Source organism: Manis javanica, chromosome X (genome assembly GCF_040802235.1).
Source record: "Manis javanica isolate MJ-LG chromosome X, MJ_LKY, whole genome shotgun sequence".
NCBI lineage: Eukaryota > Metazoa > Chordata > Mammalia > Pholidota > Manidae > Manis > Manis javanica.
The window spans coordinates 56267133-56281856 of record NC_133174.1 but is presented as its reverse complement, the minus strand read 5'-3'; positions in this window follow the sequence as shown (position 1 = coordinate 56281856).

Sequence of the window (14724 nt, the reverse complement as noted above, 5' to 3'; positions counted from 1 at the left end):
GGACTGACTGCCCTCCAGAGCTGGTTGCTGGTGCAGTGTGGGGACAGAAGCATCCCAAACCCTGACTTAGAGATGATGTCTCTGCAAGCCTGGCCCCCATTCCTGGTGAGCAGAGGTGGGTGAGGCTAGGAAGAGGAGGAGAAGATGGGGGAGGGGAGGAGGAGTGGTTTTCTTTTTTTTCTCAAGCAGAAATGAGCTCATGTTTTGTCTATCTAAATTCTGTCAAGCAAGCGAAAAGGAGACAGAGAGAGAGAGAGAGAGAGAGAGACAGAGACAGAGAGAGAGACAGAGAGCAAGAGAGAGAGAGGGAGCGAGAAAAGGAGAGAGCTACAGAGTTAATAAAAAATCTGCCAAACACATGTTCTTTCCAGCTCAGAGACAAACCAAAAGAAAAAAAAATAGCATGAGAGCTGAAAGGACAGAGCAGACAGGGAGGGAATGTGTTCTCAGCACAACTTCCTCTTCACTTCAACCAGAGAAAATTCTACCTCAAGTCAAACTCCCAGCTCACCCAGCCAGCCAGCTCTCTGCTCTGTGCCTGTGGGAGGGTGGGAGGGCCTGGCCCCAGGAAAGAGCCCATTCTTCCTCCAGCCCCTTTGACTTCTCTGTGGTTGAGGTAGGGAGGGTGCGTCAAGGGCATGGAACAGAGAGGCCTATCCTGGTCATCTTCCAGGCCATAGGCGGTAGAGAAGACATACTGCTTTCGCAGCCAGTGGGTAGGGGGTACCTTCCCAGGACTGAGGAAGGCCCAGGCAGGCTCCCCTGGAACTAGGCCCTCCTGGGAAGCAGGCTGTGACACAAGAGGCACAGGGTGTCACAGATGATGATGCACCAACTGCTGCGGGGCTGGCTTTGCCCTCTAGGCCAGCAAGGCTTGGGGAAGGTGAGTTCTCCCTCAGCAGTCCTCCCTCCCCCTCAGCCCCTCTCTGCCCTCACCCCTGAGTCCCACCTGCCTCTCACGGCTGAGAAAGTCTGACTGTGCAGTGCTGGAATGTGGAGCTATTCCTACAGGGAGACAGGGAAGTGAGGGAGCTCAACTGGCCATGCTGAGCAACCCCAGCAATAATAGGGCTTTCATGGACATGGCCAACCTTGGGTTCTGAAGCTGTTTTCTACCCGCAACCCTCCTTCCTCCCTCCCTGAACCACCCCAATGGAGAATTCTCCTTTGTTCGGCTGAGGCCTGGGGAAAGAGGGGCTGGACTTTGAGGAGGGGCCCCCAGGCCAGGCTGACTGGGCTCCCTATTGTCTGGGTGGAGTGCATCTGGACAGTGGAAGGGACCTAGGGCCAAGGCCAGGACCAAGAGAGCTAGCCCTTCCTTCCCAGAACCCCCTGGGCACAGGCCTTGCCCCTGCTCTGGGTGTGGAGTTGTTTGTGGGCTGGCATTTCCCACATTCTTCAGTGGGAGGGTCCTTGAGGGGGCACAAGGACAAATGGTCACTCTTTGTCAAACGCTCTTTGGCCAGAGAAGCCTGCCCCAGAGCCACCTTTCATGACAGAGCTATAGGCAGCCAGACATGGGGGAAGTCTGGGAGGGATCCCAGGCCCTGACTTTGACGGTCTAGTTCTGGGGACACACAAAGGCTGTGTGAGGAGCAGGAACCAGCAGGGTAGGGGCGAGGCTAGGGCTGGGACTGGGGCTCTGTCGTGAAAGGTGGCTCTGGGGCAGGCTTCTCTGGCCAAAGAGCGTTTGACAAGAGACATTACCGGGCAAGGTAATGAGATCCAGCTGGGAGTGAGAAGGAGGAGGAGGAGGTCTCCTTTATCTCTCGCTCCATGTTCTCAGGGCCCACGTTTTTAAATTTGTGTTGGATAAACAATATGGGATTGTGTACGCAAAGAAGCTCTAATTATCCCCTGAGGTTCTGTTTCCTTAGAGGAAATGAACTGGGCATGGCACTCGCATTGAATCTCCAAAACACATGAGCCCAATAGCTTCCAGATTGCTGCTCAGGCGTGCCATGCTGGGAGTACCGTCCAGTGCTGTTGCTCTCTCCATATCCCCATCTGGGTCTGGAGCCCAGCCCTCTCCCTGCCTAACCTGGCTGGGAGGGCAGAGGAAGGGCTGCTTGCTCTGCATCTCCTTTCCTCCTGGTGCATTAAGTCATCCCCCACCCCCACCAGCCTCACCTCTGTCCCCTTATTGGGGACAGTCAAAGGTCTGAGACACAGGCCTCTGAAACAAGGTTGGAGATGGAGAAGAGATGACCTTGTTGCCTCTACCTCCTACCATAGTCTTCACTGAATTGTGTCCCCCAGCAGTCCTCATGGGGAGCCTTGCATTCTTTCCCCATCTCCCACTGAACACCATCCCCCACCCGGACCACTACCACAGGGGATAGTTTCCCATGGAAGCTGACTCTGGGGTGGGTGCGTGTAGGGGAAGTTGCCTACAGGCCAGGGACTCTGTTCTGGGATGCCTGGACTCCTAGGAGCAGTTCTCCCAAGCTTCTCTAGCATGCTGGGTGTCAGGCCACACTCCTCTTATAATCAGCCATCTCCCTGCCTACCACCTACAGAGACTAAACTCTATACTGGTGATAGATGGGAAGGCCAGGCACAGGGAGTGAAAGGGGGGGCCCCAAGGCTGTATGCTGGTTGCAGGGCTGGAAAAAGAAGCAGGGCCTGAGGTGACCAACCAGTTGACTGAGACTGCTGAGGGACAAGGTGCATCAGGGAGTGAGAGATGGCGGAAGTATAGACCCACAGCTGAGTAAAATCGAATCACCTGGCGAAGTCTATTCCCCTCTGTTCCCATTAAGGAGTCCAGGGTATTCCCAGAGAGCAGGCTAGCATACAATCAAGAATGCACGAACTGAGTTTTGCTGCCACTTGCTCTATTCCAGCAATTCCAGACTTTAAGAGCTAGAAGGAACTGCCCAGCCTGGAGCTAGCCCCTGCCATCAAGTTGCTGGCCAGCTTTGGGATATGGGAAGAACTACAAGGGTGGGCTTTGGGTGCCATCAGGACCTAGGAGGGGAGGTGGTGGGAATCTTTGCCCTCCCTCACAGGCAAGGTGGAGGGCAGAGTTAGCAGGCCCCAGGAGGCTTCCCTGGGGGAACTGCCAGGACACCTGGGCTGGGCTGGGCCCTGACAGCAGCCCCTGTTCAGACTCTGGGGGAAGGGCCAGGCAGTCTTGAGGACAGACGCAGGGAGGTAGCTGGTGGTCCTGGACCTGGACTGCTCCTACTCCAATGGAAGGTTCACCCCTATGTCTCCCTTTCATCTTTTCATTACATGCAAATTAGAGGTGTGATTAACTTTATTAAAAGCAAACAAAGTTGGTCAGAGAATGGGGCCTTCAGACCAACCTGTGGGGGTTCGGGGAGGAGAAACCCGGGAGAGCAGGGGAGGGCTGTGGTTGCAACAGTTAAAAGGGCAAGAGGTGGGGACTTGGGGTGGGGTGGGGCTTCCCTGCAGGATTCTCCCTCTCCAGGGATCCCACCACTTTGATGGCCATCTACATCCTTCAGAAGTTATGCCAGCCAGGCTAAGCCTCCAGACAGAATTCCAGACTTTAAGAGCTAGAAGGAACTCTGTTTTTCAAGGTGTTCAGAGGAGGACATCCATAGTCTGCCTCCCCTACCCCACAGTGTTTGGAAGATCTGACCTAAATCCTCCTTGCTGCAGATAAACCTTACTGTTTTGTCACCCCTCAGGGGAGCTACTGACCCACACTAACCTTTTGTTTTTGGATCTCAAGCAACATATTCTGCCCCCTTGGCCTCCTCTTCCTCTTTGGCTTTTACCATTCTGAGAGTCGGGCCTCTCACTGCTTTTGGGAACCCTGACCAGTCTCCAACAGCATGTGTGTGGCACTTCAAGTTCTTGCAAAGCTTTTCCACAGGACCTCATTGTTTCTTCCTGGAAACTATGACACCAGGCAAAACATAATCCACTTGCTTCATTTGTTTATTAATTAATTCATTCAGACAACATGTTTTGAGGGCTTACTTTGGGGTCAGCAAATTGTGCTAAATGCTGAGTATTCAATGACAGGACAGATGGGGTTCTTGACTTCATGGAGCCTATAGAGGAGAAACTGAGGCTCAGAGATCCCATAGCATGCCACTGACCCCACTAGAAGGAGCAGCAGGGTAGGAATGAAAAGAGGAGGACACACACCACACATGCACACATGCTCATCCTTGAGCCATTTTCCATCAAGGAGCAAAGAAGGCAGGTGCCCTGGCTGGCTTGGCAGGGTCTCAGGGTCATAGACACCATCTCCAGTGACCCCTGCCTTCCATAACCTCCAGCAATGCCATCAATACCCTTGATTACTCACCACTTATCTTCAGATGTCTAAAAATAAAGAGTTTATTTATTTATGTATTTATTTGCTGCAATCCCTCTTGGCTTTAAATTTCAAGGACTCTAATAAAGCAAAATTGATTTCAGGAGGAATATTTCAACTTCTCAAGGAAGTAGTTTTTAAGTACTTTAGAAGCAACTACTAAGCAACTGTTTACTCTTTATAGAAACGGGTCAAATATGCTTAGCAACCTCCCTCAGCTGAGGAGGTAAGAAATGAATGGGGGCTGGCCCTTACCTACCCCAAAAGGAACTCTGCTGTCAGGTTGAACTTTATGAAATGGGCATTGGCAATGGTCAAGTACTGGCACTTTCATATTGTTCAACCCGATAGTTGCCAACTATTTTGAGCGAATTGGTAAAATAGATCTTGCAAGGACTGCCCCAAGCAATAACCCTTCATACTGAATCATTAGAGCAGGCACCCCAAGCCTTGCCACTGGGCAATCCCAATCTTTGTTGAATCATTACAATAGGTCCCCGAGGCTTTCTGCTGGGCAATTATTTTTTTCTTTTTGGCAATGCAGGAGTTCCTTGTGACACTGAATAATGATGAGAGCTAACATCTACATGGCACTTCCCATGTGCCAGACCCTGTTCTAAGTAATTAGCAAGTATTAACCCGTGTAGTTATCATAACTGTCATATGGGGTCGGTACTGTGATCACCCCAATTTTAGAAGATGGGAAACAAATAGGGGAATTAAGCAACTTGCCCAAGTTCTCACCCCCAGAACGTCATTAAGCTAGGATTAACATCTGAACCAGGCTGTCTGAACCACTAGGCTGTGCCTGCACTTTGAACTTGCTCCTGGGTCTGAGTCAGAGGTTTGTTTCTTCCTGTGCCAAGGACAAAGGACAGATTGTCTGCTCTGACCTGCCTCTACATCCAACAAGAAGGAGAGGCATGTTTCCTAAGTACTGAGATGGGTCAGCTGATGAGCAGATGGCGTGGGACTAAGAGGCTATATTATTCAGGCTGGGCAAGGCCTGAGGTCCCCAGAACTCATCGGCGATCCATGAGAAGAAAGGAATTCTTCCATTGCTTCTTGCTTCTGATCAATTCCCTTACAAAGACACTTGTCAGATGCTGTGGGGTGTGGTGGAAATTTAGGAAAGCAGGTCCAAGAGATCTGGGTTCAAGGTAGGCTCTACCATTTGTTAGCTGTGTGACCTTTGACATCCTGTTCAACTTCTCTGAGCTGTAGTCTTCTCATCTGCAAAATGGGGTTAATAATCCCAACTGAAGAACAGTGTTGTGACGTTTTGATGAAAAAAAGTGAAACAATGTGCCTGGCAAAGTTCCTGGCCTATAGGAAGTGCCTGGTGGGTACTGGTCCCAACCTGAGGACAGAGACCTAGTTGCAGTTTTCTTACCACCATCACTTCTTGTCCCACTGTCCTTGACATGTAGCCTCTCAGAGCCTCAGGGCCCAGTGACCAGTGGCTGGAAATGGACTCTGGCAACAAAGTGAGATCCAGCCCATTTTATGAGAGTTCCCACTTAATTTTATTCTCCACTGCTGTCTTGAATGATGATTTCCTCTTTGCTTCCCCCCTCCTCTAGTTGCCCCAACCTCAGGGCCCTAGGGAAGGCACCCCACTCCTGCAGCCAACCACCCTCTTCAAGCTTGCAGAGGGTTTCATGTTGGCTCAACAGAGAATGTGACAAATCCACTTTGTGTCTCTGACATTTCACAGAAAGGGGAATAAAATTTCTCTGAGGAAGAAATAGGAAAGGAAGGAACTACCTCATGAATGCCTGCTCCTGCCCCTGGTCATGATGTGGTGAGTCTAGGGGTGATGCTAATCAGTGTGGTTTCTCTCCCAGCCCCAAGTTTATCCTTGTGTAATTTAGCATAGGAAAAGCTAATACCGACATGTCAGGTTGGGTTAATGGAGATTTTTTTTCAAACTGAGCAAAGGCCTTTTGTCTTCTGCCACCTCCATCCCCAGGCTCCTCCCCAAAAGAGACATCCCACCACACGGCACACACAACTCTGCCACCAAGGGACAAGAATCTTGAGTGGCCCTGGCAGGGCTCTCTTCTTTCTAAGAGAGTCCCTGGTACCTCCTCCACACCCATGGCATCATGTCACTGGCATCTTGCTTTGGGCATCTGGAATTCTACTTGTGGCTGTTACAGCTATTTGACCACAGTCTCATCACCTCTCAGCCTCAGTTTCCCCACCTCTTGAAAAGGGAGAGTAGAGTTGGACATGCTGATGCCTACCTAAGGCCACCTCTAGCTTGTGGCTCCCTACCAGAGGGAGGAGACTCAGGCCTCTTTGTGTGCTGCTCAGAGGCAGAAGATGAGCACAATCTAGAGGAAGCTGGCTGGGCTGGGGCTTGCACTGGGAAAAGAGGAGATGAGGGTGGAAGGTAGCTTGCAGTAGACAGATCTGAGAGAAGATAAAAGGTGGGAAGGCAGACAAGGAGGAGGCAGGAAGAAAGAGGAGAAGGAGGTGGGAGGGAGCAGGAGGCAAGAAAGGGAAAGAACAAACACATAATCAGGATTACTGAGTTTCCTGTTCAGCTGGTGTCATCGTTTGCTCTTGATAAACTCAGCTGTGGCTTTACCACCCCCTCTGGATGGGTGGCTGTTGCTCCCAACACAGCTCGCCTGAGACCTGAATAGGGCAGGAGGTGGCTGCTCAGGCCCCTTGCTCATGGATGCCCATGAGCATGATAGGATTGTGCTCAGCTGCCCTGGGAGTCATGCCTTTCCTTGAGGCAAGATGGTGGGCCGAAGAGAACAAGAGTATTGAAATGAGACAGAGTGAAAGGGGGCTGTCTCACACTTCTGGGTTGAGGGACCTTGCCCTTGTTTACCCCTCTCTAGCCTGCTGTCTTATCCTTAAATAGGGCTAATGTCTCCTCTGGCACATGTAGTCCTATGTATGGGGTGAAGAAGAAGCTGTGAAGGCCCAGCTATGCCTGACCAAGTGGTTGTTCAATAGCTGGTGTTCTTGCTGTACCAGAACTCCTGGTCTCCCCAGCTGAGCCCCAGTCCAAGCTGACCTATACCCAGAAGTCTGGCTAGCCTTACCCACCCAGTCTCTGGCCTTCAGAGGGAAGGGTGGAGAGTGGAGGAGCCAGACATGCTCAAGACGGCGAGGAACTCTTGCCCTTGTCCTGAATTTCCCCATGCTCACTTGAATTTGTCTTTCCAAACTGCCCCCTCCCAACATGCAGGTCCAGGGAAGAGATATGCAGAAAGGGAGCAAAGACAACCCTGCCTCCCAACATTATTCCTGTGAGGGCACCTGGAGACACTTAAATGTGGGGTCTAGTCTTTAAAGGTTCCCTAAACCCCTAACCTATATGGAAAATTGGGCAGCTTGGTGGATTATTCTGGGGAGATGATCCAGCGTGCTTATTAGGTTCTCACACGGGCTTCCTGAAAGTCAACGAGAGCTACAGTTATTAGGCATTCACTGTAGGCCAGGGCCCACCCTGGCTTTATAGTGCTCAGCTCAACCTATCAAACAGCTCTGGAAGGGAAGGGAGGGTATCTAGGATAGTCATCCAGCTTGGTAATTGATCAAGTCGATTTGAACCCAGGCCTTCCTGACACAAAAACCCCTGCTTAGCCACCCTGTGCTCTACTGCTGCCCAGGAGCTATTGTGGGTGGGTTGGGTTGGTTGGGCAGGCAGCTCAGTTCAATGCACCAATCATTCATTTGTTCATCCATTTATTCATCCGAACTCCAACTGTCTACTGAATATCCTTCTTTGAGCCAGGAACTGTGCTAGGAATGGACAGACCATACATCTTTATTGTATTTCTTCAAACTGCCTCAGATGGGTTTGGGGAGAAGCCATCCAGGATAAGGGTGCTATGCAGGACCATCAGGATGGTTGGAGCCTGAAATTACCAACAGGTAAGGGCCAGCCTAGCACCACTGGGAGTCTTTCCCTTCAAGGTGAGAAACCCTAAGCTCAAAACAAACCCTTACTTTCCTGGAAACATAGGAATTGCCACAGTGCCCCCATGGAACCACTTCAAGATTGTGAGTTCATGAAGTTCATAGGTATTTCAAGAAGGAGTATAGCATAGTGCTTAAGAGTGTGTACTGCCTGGAATCAAATCCTGGCTCTGCAACTTACCAGCTAGTTGACCTTGGGAAAATGACTCACTTCTTTGAGTCTTAGACTCACCAACCATTAAATGGGGATAAGAATCATGCCTACTTAAGGGCGTGTTGCCAGGATTAAAGAAGTTAGTATCTATATAATGCTTGGGGAAGTGTACCCAAACAGATGGTCACTATGCTCACTGCTCCTTGCTTCCAACCCTTGCCTCATGTAGGCCCTGCCTTAAGAGGAAGTCAATGCTTTAGGATCTTGATGGAGGTAGGTCAGGAGAAAGAGTCACCTAGGATGCACCAGTGGCCCAGCTTCTCCCTCATGGCCACCAGATTCATCATCCTAACCGCAAATCTGAGCAAGTCACTTCTGTGCTCACAACATTGACATGGCTTCCTGTTGTCCTTGACATAAATCCCAACTCCTTGATGGGGCCTCTGCATACCTGCTCCCATTAACTGGGTACTGTCCAGATCATGTTGCTCACCTTTTTCCACTTCTCTTTTTGATGCTCAGGCTTTGGCTACATCCAAATATCATTGTTAAAACAGGCCTTATTCTTTCCCACCTGTTTATTCACGATGTCCCATCTCCCTGGAACACCTTTCTCCTGATTGCATTCCTGTCCCATTCACAGGACATCTGTACTAGAATGGAAGCTACAAGAGGATGTGTATTTCCTCGTACTCACTGCTGTATCTCCAGCACCTGGAACTACCTTTGGTACATAGTAGGTGTTCAGTAAATAGTCCCTGAATGTGAACTGCATGGATGATGCAAGTTCAAATGCTACCTCCTCTGAGAAGCAGCCTAGGCAAAGCCCCTTGCTGCTGCTAGGGTGCTTTTACGTCCCTTTCATAGTACATATTGTGTGGCCTTATTGTTGTTTTTTACCTGTCTTCTAGCCCCACTAGCCTGGGTGTCTCTTGAGGTCAGGGACCTTAGCTGCAGCATGGCAGAATCACCTGTTGTACCTTACACAGAGTCTGATGCAGATGCTGTCATTAGAATTACATAGGGAGCCTCAACACAGCATTGGTGCCCAGGACCCAGGACCCAATCCCAATCAAAAACCCAGAGTGCAGGGGTATGGAGCCTGGGTATGTGCATTCTCAGAACTCTCCACAGGAGGATTCTAATGTGCAGCCAGGCTGGAGAACAGCTGGAGCAGGCATTCTCTGATAGCTTCTCTGTTCAATGGCTCCAACTCCACCCTATCTGTGAGCCTGCCTCTGAGGGGAACAATGCTGGTTCAAAGGGACCCCAGAAATGACCTCCAAGGAACCTGGGCCTCCCACCTGGCTCTGCCTAAGGAAGAACACAAAGAAAGCCATGTTCTCCGCCTAGGCTGGGGAGACTGGGTGATACCTTCACAGCACCACCTGACATCTCCTTTGTCCTTGGCCCGCATTCTTCTAATCCAGCCAGGCCCTGGCAGGTCATTTCCAGTTTAAGCCAGTCAGGCTGCCTTCACAGCAGGCACAGAGGGCCTGAGACCAGAGGGTAAGAGCAGGCCAGCCACATGGGCAGAGTCAGTTGGTAATCCCCTGGGGCTGGCCCAGCCTGCTCAGTGAGTGCCACCTGGTCACCAGCACAAGCAGTCTGGGCAGTGGAATACCTAAGAATGGCAAGTACCATGTGTTGCTCCGTGCCAGGCTCCATGTGAAGTTCTGTACATGCGTTATTCTGGTTCTTCCTCTCGACAACCCTATGAGGTAGATATTGTCATTCCCACTTTACATACCAGGAACTTGAGGCTCCCAAGAGTTAAGTTTCTTGCTGGAGATCACGCAGCTCTCAAGTGCCATCAAGTGCCAAAGCCCAGAGTTGAATTCAAGCTTGAATGTGTTGTGACAACCTAGACTAAAGCTATGACTAAAAGACCAAGGTCACAGTCCCCTTTCTATCACTTTCTATGTGACACTGTCACTCTTTGCTTCCTTCCTGGGCCTCAGTTTCCCATCTATTGGGGAGAGGGGAGTAGATGACCTGGATGGCCTCTCAGGGCTTTTCCAGCTGTGACAGCCACAAGTTCTGTGAATCTCTGGCAGAGCAGAGAAACCAACTCTTCTCAGCCCCTACACCCCAGACAATAGGTTTGCTGGGGAAGCCCAAGGCAGGACTCAGAGCAACACTTTCCTCTTACCTCCAGTCCTGGGAGACAGCAAGGCCACAAAGAGCTAATCTTTTCACCTACTGTTGAATGCCAAGTGTTATTCTAAGTGCTCTTCAAGCATTTCTCCTTGTAGTCTTTGTGACCACACTATGATAGAGGTACTAGCATTGTCATCCCCGTTTTGTAGATGAGACAATAAGGCCTAGGATGGTTAGTAATTTGCCCAACGCTGCACAACTAGTAAGTGGCACAGCCAGGACTCAAACTCCACCCTCCCGGCATACTAGCCTGTGTTCTTCACCACTATCCCGTGCTGTTTAGGGACTTTCCCCACAGAGTGGATGGATGGGCAAGAGGAGGGAGAGACCTCATTTCACCACCTGGGGCCCTAAAGAATCAGGTTTGGCCTGGGACACCTGGCCTCTCAATCTCTCTTTGTCCCGTTTCTCCTAGAATATAGGGAAGTTTTGTCTCCTCTCCCCAGGGTCGGAGCACTTATGTGGCTACATGATGAGGAGAATAGGCCCCAGGAAAGGCAGAAGGTGATGGAGAGGCTTGAGGCTACAGAGGCTGAGCCAACAGGAAAGCCTCATCACCAGGGCAGTGCTTGCCTGGGTAGCTCCCCAGCATGCTCACTCAGAGTCTCTGCCACTAGGGGTAGGGCTCAGTGAAGGAGCAGGGACAAGCCTTTCCTACAGCAGTGACTATAGGAGAAGGAAGAGGAGGCAAAAAGATACCCAGCCCAGCTGGGTCTAGGCTGAGGCCTCCCAGCTAGCAGATTCTGGTTCTTTAAAGTGACTGTCAGTGAATAGGAGCCCTGACTGCCTTTCCCATCCCCTGCTCCCCACATGCAGGAGAGGAGGCAGGCCAAGTGCTTAAGGGCTCCCTCTACCCAGACCTGACCCCCAGGCTAGGTCAGGAACCTCTGTCATATACCTTATCCATAGCCCATACCTCCCCTTCAAAGGACTCATGTCAACCACAATTCAACCATTACATGGGTACCAGTCACTGAATGTCCCCCATCTAGATTAAACCCTCCATGAGAATAGGAAGAGTGTCTTTCTCCTCTGCTACTGTGCATTGGAACACAGCACTGTGCTTGGCATGCAGTAGATGTCCACAAAATGTGTTGAAGGAAAGGATGAATGATTGTCCCAGAGCCCATTAGAATGAGGGTGCTTAATACCCACCTCTCCTGTTTGAAGGAAGCAGCCCCCCACATTGGGCCCTACAGCTGAGATAGAGAGGACTGCCCCACCTGTGTTTCCTCTGCACCTTCCAGGCTCTGCCTCAGGGGCTCAGTGGGCTTGCACCTCCTTGTTTCCTCCCCTGCCCTTCTGCTCTCCCCCTGCTTCCTCCCTTCTGTCCTCCTCCATCTGCCAGAGGACAGGCTGATGGGCACTGGCCAGAGAAAAGGCATATGCCTTCAGGGCTGCCCCAGCTGCCCACTGACCCCAGCCAGCCAGCCACTGTGTGCCCTGGAGCCTGTCCCAGCAGGGGCAGAGAGATGGCACCCCACATGTTACTGTGAGTAGCTGGCAGACAAAACTCACTGGGGGATTTTGGAGGCCGAGAAGGAGGAAGCCTCATTATCATTTAAAAAGCCATATATACATTATCCAAGGGTTGGGAATGATACAGGAACATGTGCCTGATAGCTTGTGAAGCAGAAAGAAGAAACAGGATCAGTGATGCTCTGTTCCATAAACTGGGTGGTGATATTACAAGTGTTCATTTTATTACTATCCCTTAAACTGGGCATGAACAGTGCATACAGTCTTTTGTACATATATTTTATAAATTTAAGAATGTTACAGCAGTCTGGGATTGTTATTAAACATATAGATTCTGGAATTCAAGACTGTCTGGGTTCATTTTTCCAGTTCTAGCACTTACTAGATATGCAACCCTGGATCAGATATTCAACCTCATTTTACCCCAGTTTCCTTAGAAGGAAAATGAGGTTAATAATAGTACCTACCTCTAAGGATTTTGGGGAAGAATAATCCTGGTAATGTGTGCAAAGTGCAGTGAATAGGGCCTGACATGGAGTTGGTATACAATAAGCACTAGCTATTGTTATTATGCATGTTGTCAAGTATATTAAAATGTGTGTGTGTAGGTATTGGTATAGCGACACAGGGCTCTAAAGTGAGGCACAGAAAAATGACAGTAGAGAATAAACCAAAATGGGAACAAGGATTATATCTGGGTGGCAGGTGGTGAGGAATGTATTTTTGTCTTCCTAATACCTTTCTGTATCTCCTAAATTTCTTATAATGAGCTAGATTAACTTTTGCAAACAGAAGAAAAACACTCCACAATGTAAGTGTGCATGAAGCCCCATCAGTGTTAACTCATCAAAATGTAAAAGCAAAAGCAAACACATTTAGAACAGGTAGCAAGAGTGGCTGCAAGGCTACTTGTCCTAATACATACCTGCCTGGGGTGACCCAGAGGGGTGCGGGGCCTGGTGTAGAAAGCCCTCTGCTCTGCCACCTCAGCCTCCCCCTAGTCTGAGGATGCTCCACTGGCCCTTTGCTTCCTTGGGGATGCTCCACCTTCCACCATGCCACAGTGTCCTTGGTGCCCTGGCAAGGAAGCTGGCAGAGAGGGGATGACCTTTGGAGGGCCTCTGGGAAGCCAAGCTGATTTCACTCCTCCCTCTCTCCTGTCAGGTCAAAGGAGATGGCATTTGTACCACTTCAGGACAGCCAGAGCTGCTACTGAGCTGCTGCCTTGTAGCTCGTGCTTAGGGAACAAAGGCAGCCTTAATTGCTCCCAGGGTAGAGAAGTGTAGCGGGAGGGGGAAGCACATATGAGGGGTCAGGCTTGAGGGGTTGCCCAGGCTGACTGCTGGAGGTAGCTGAGTAAACTGGCAGGAGGGAAAGCAGGGACGGCTTTCTGCCGAGCTCATGAATTGCAGCTGGGAAACAAGGGAGACTGGGATCTGGGCTGGATCAGGGCCAGTGCCCTGGGACAGAAATAGGCCAGGCCACTGGATTTGCAGATCAGCATCCTGCTCTGCCTGCCTGGTTGGGCCACTCACCAGCAAAGAGCCACATGGACTCCTGAGGGCAGGAAGATGGGGCAGACTGAGCCAGGGCTCACTGCGCCCACTGTCTGCCCCTTATTTGGTTTCATCTTTACAGGACTTGTCACCACCTAATGTTAAATGAGCTATTTGTTACCTATTGACTGTCCTGCCTCTAGGAAGGATGCTGCTTCAAGGAGATTTTGTCTCCTCTGTTCCCTGTAGCAACACAAAGCCCCAGAACAGTGTCTGGCACGTGGTAGTTGCTTGATAAATGTTTTTTGAATGGCTGAGTAAATAACCACCCCTCTGTGGCTTGTGACATAAGGAGGGCAAGCCAGGACTTGGAGATTACTCATTTCTGTCAATGAGAGTGGAGGCTCTGAGTTCAAGGATTTGCTTAATGTCACACAGCTAGGAGATAGCCAATTTTAGTTTAAACCTGAGGGTAACTTTTTTTTCAGTATTATGCTGCCTCTTTGAAAGAACTAAAGTGGGTTGACTGTCTGGCAGGTGCTGCCCAGGCACCCCTGTGGGTACATGAACTACAAAGACAAACTGCAGTCCATGAGACAGCTGTGCTGCGTGGAGCCCTGGGCTGGGATGGGGCTTCTCTCTGATGCTGGCAACACCTATTGATGAACAGGCTCTGGTCACATGGGGTCTCTGGGGCCCTGGCTCTGCTGAGGGAGATCTGAGATCACTAACTGGGCCTCAGGATTCCAAGGTATGAAATGGGTAGAAAGCAAGGGAATAGTGCTTCTCCTTAGACTGGGTGACTGGACTGCATGAGGCCTCCTTTGGTACCTAGGTTACAACTCAAACTGGGGAAAGGATGCCAGATAAGGGTCTGACTGTGGACTGGGAGGGGGAAGAAAGCATGGAGAGAGGCTGACATGGATCATTGCCAGGCCCCTCTGCATCCACTGGAACCTGTTTCCCTTCCATTCCACCCCTGGCAGCCCAACTATCAGGGAGGGCAACCACATTAGCCTCTGTAGGGCAAAGGGCATGAAGGGAGGGGACAAGAGACACCTGTCCCTCCCCACACTACCAAAAATGTCCTGGTCTGTCTGTCCTCCCTGGAAGTGAACAAATGGGCTTCAGACCTTTCCTCTCATTCTGCACCCACCAGGCAGCCATTCTGGCTGAGATGGAGAATTCTTTCT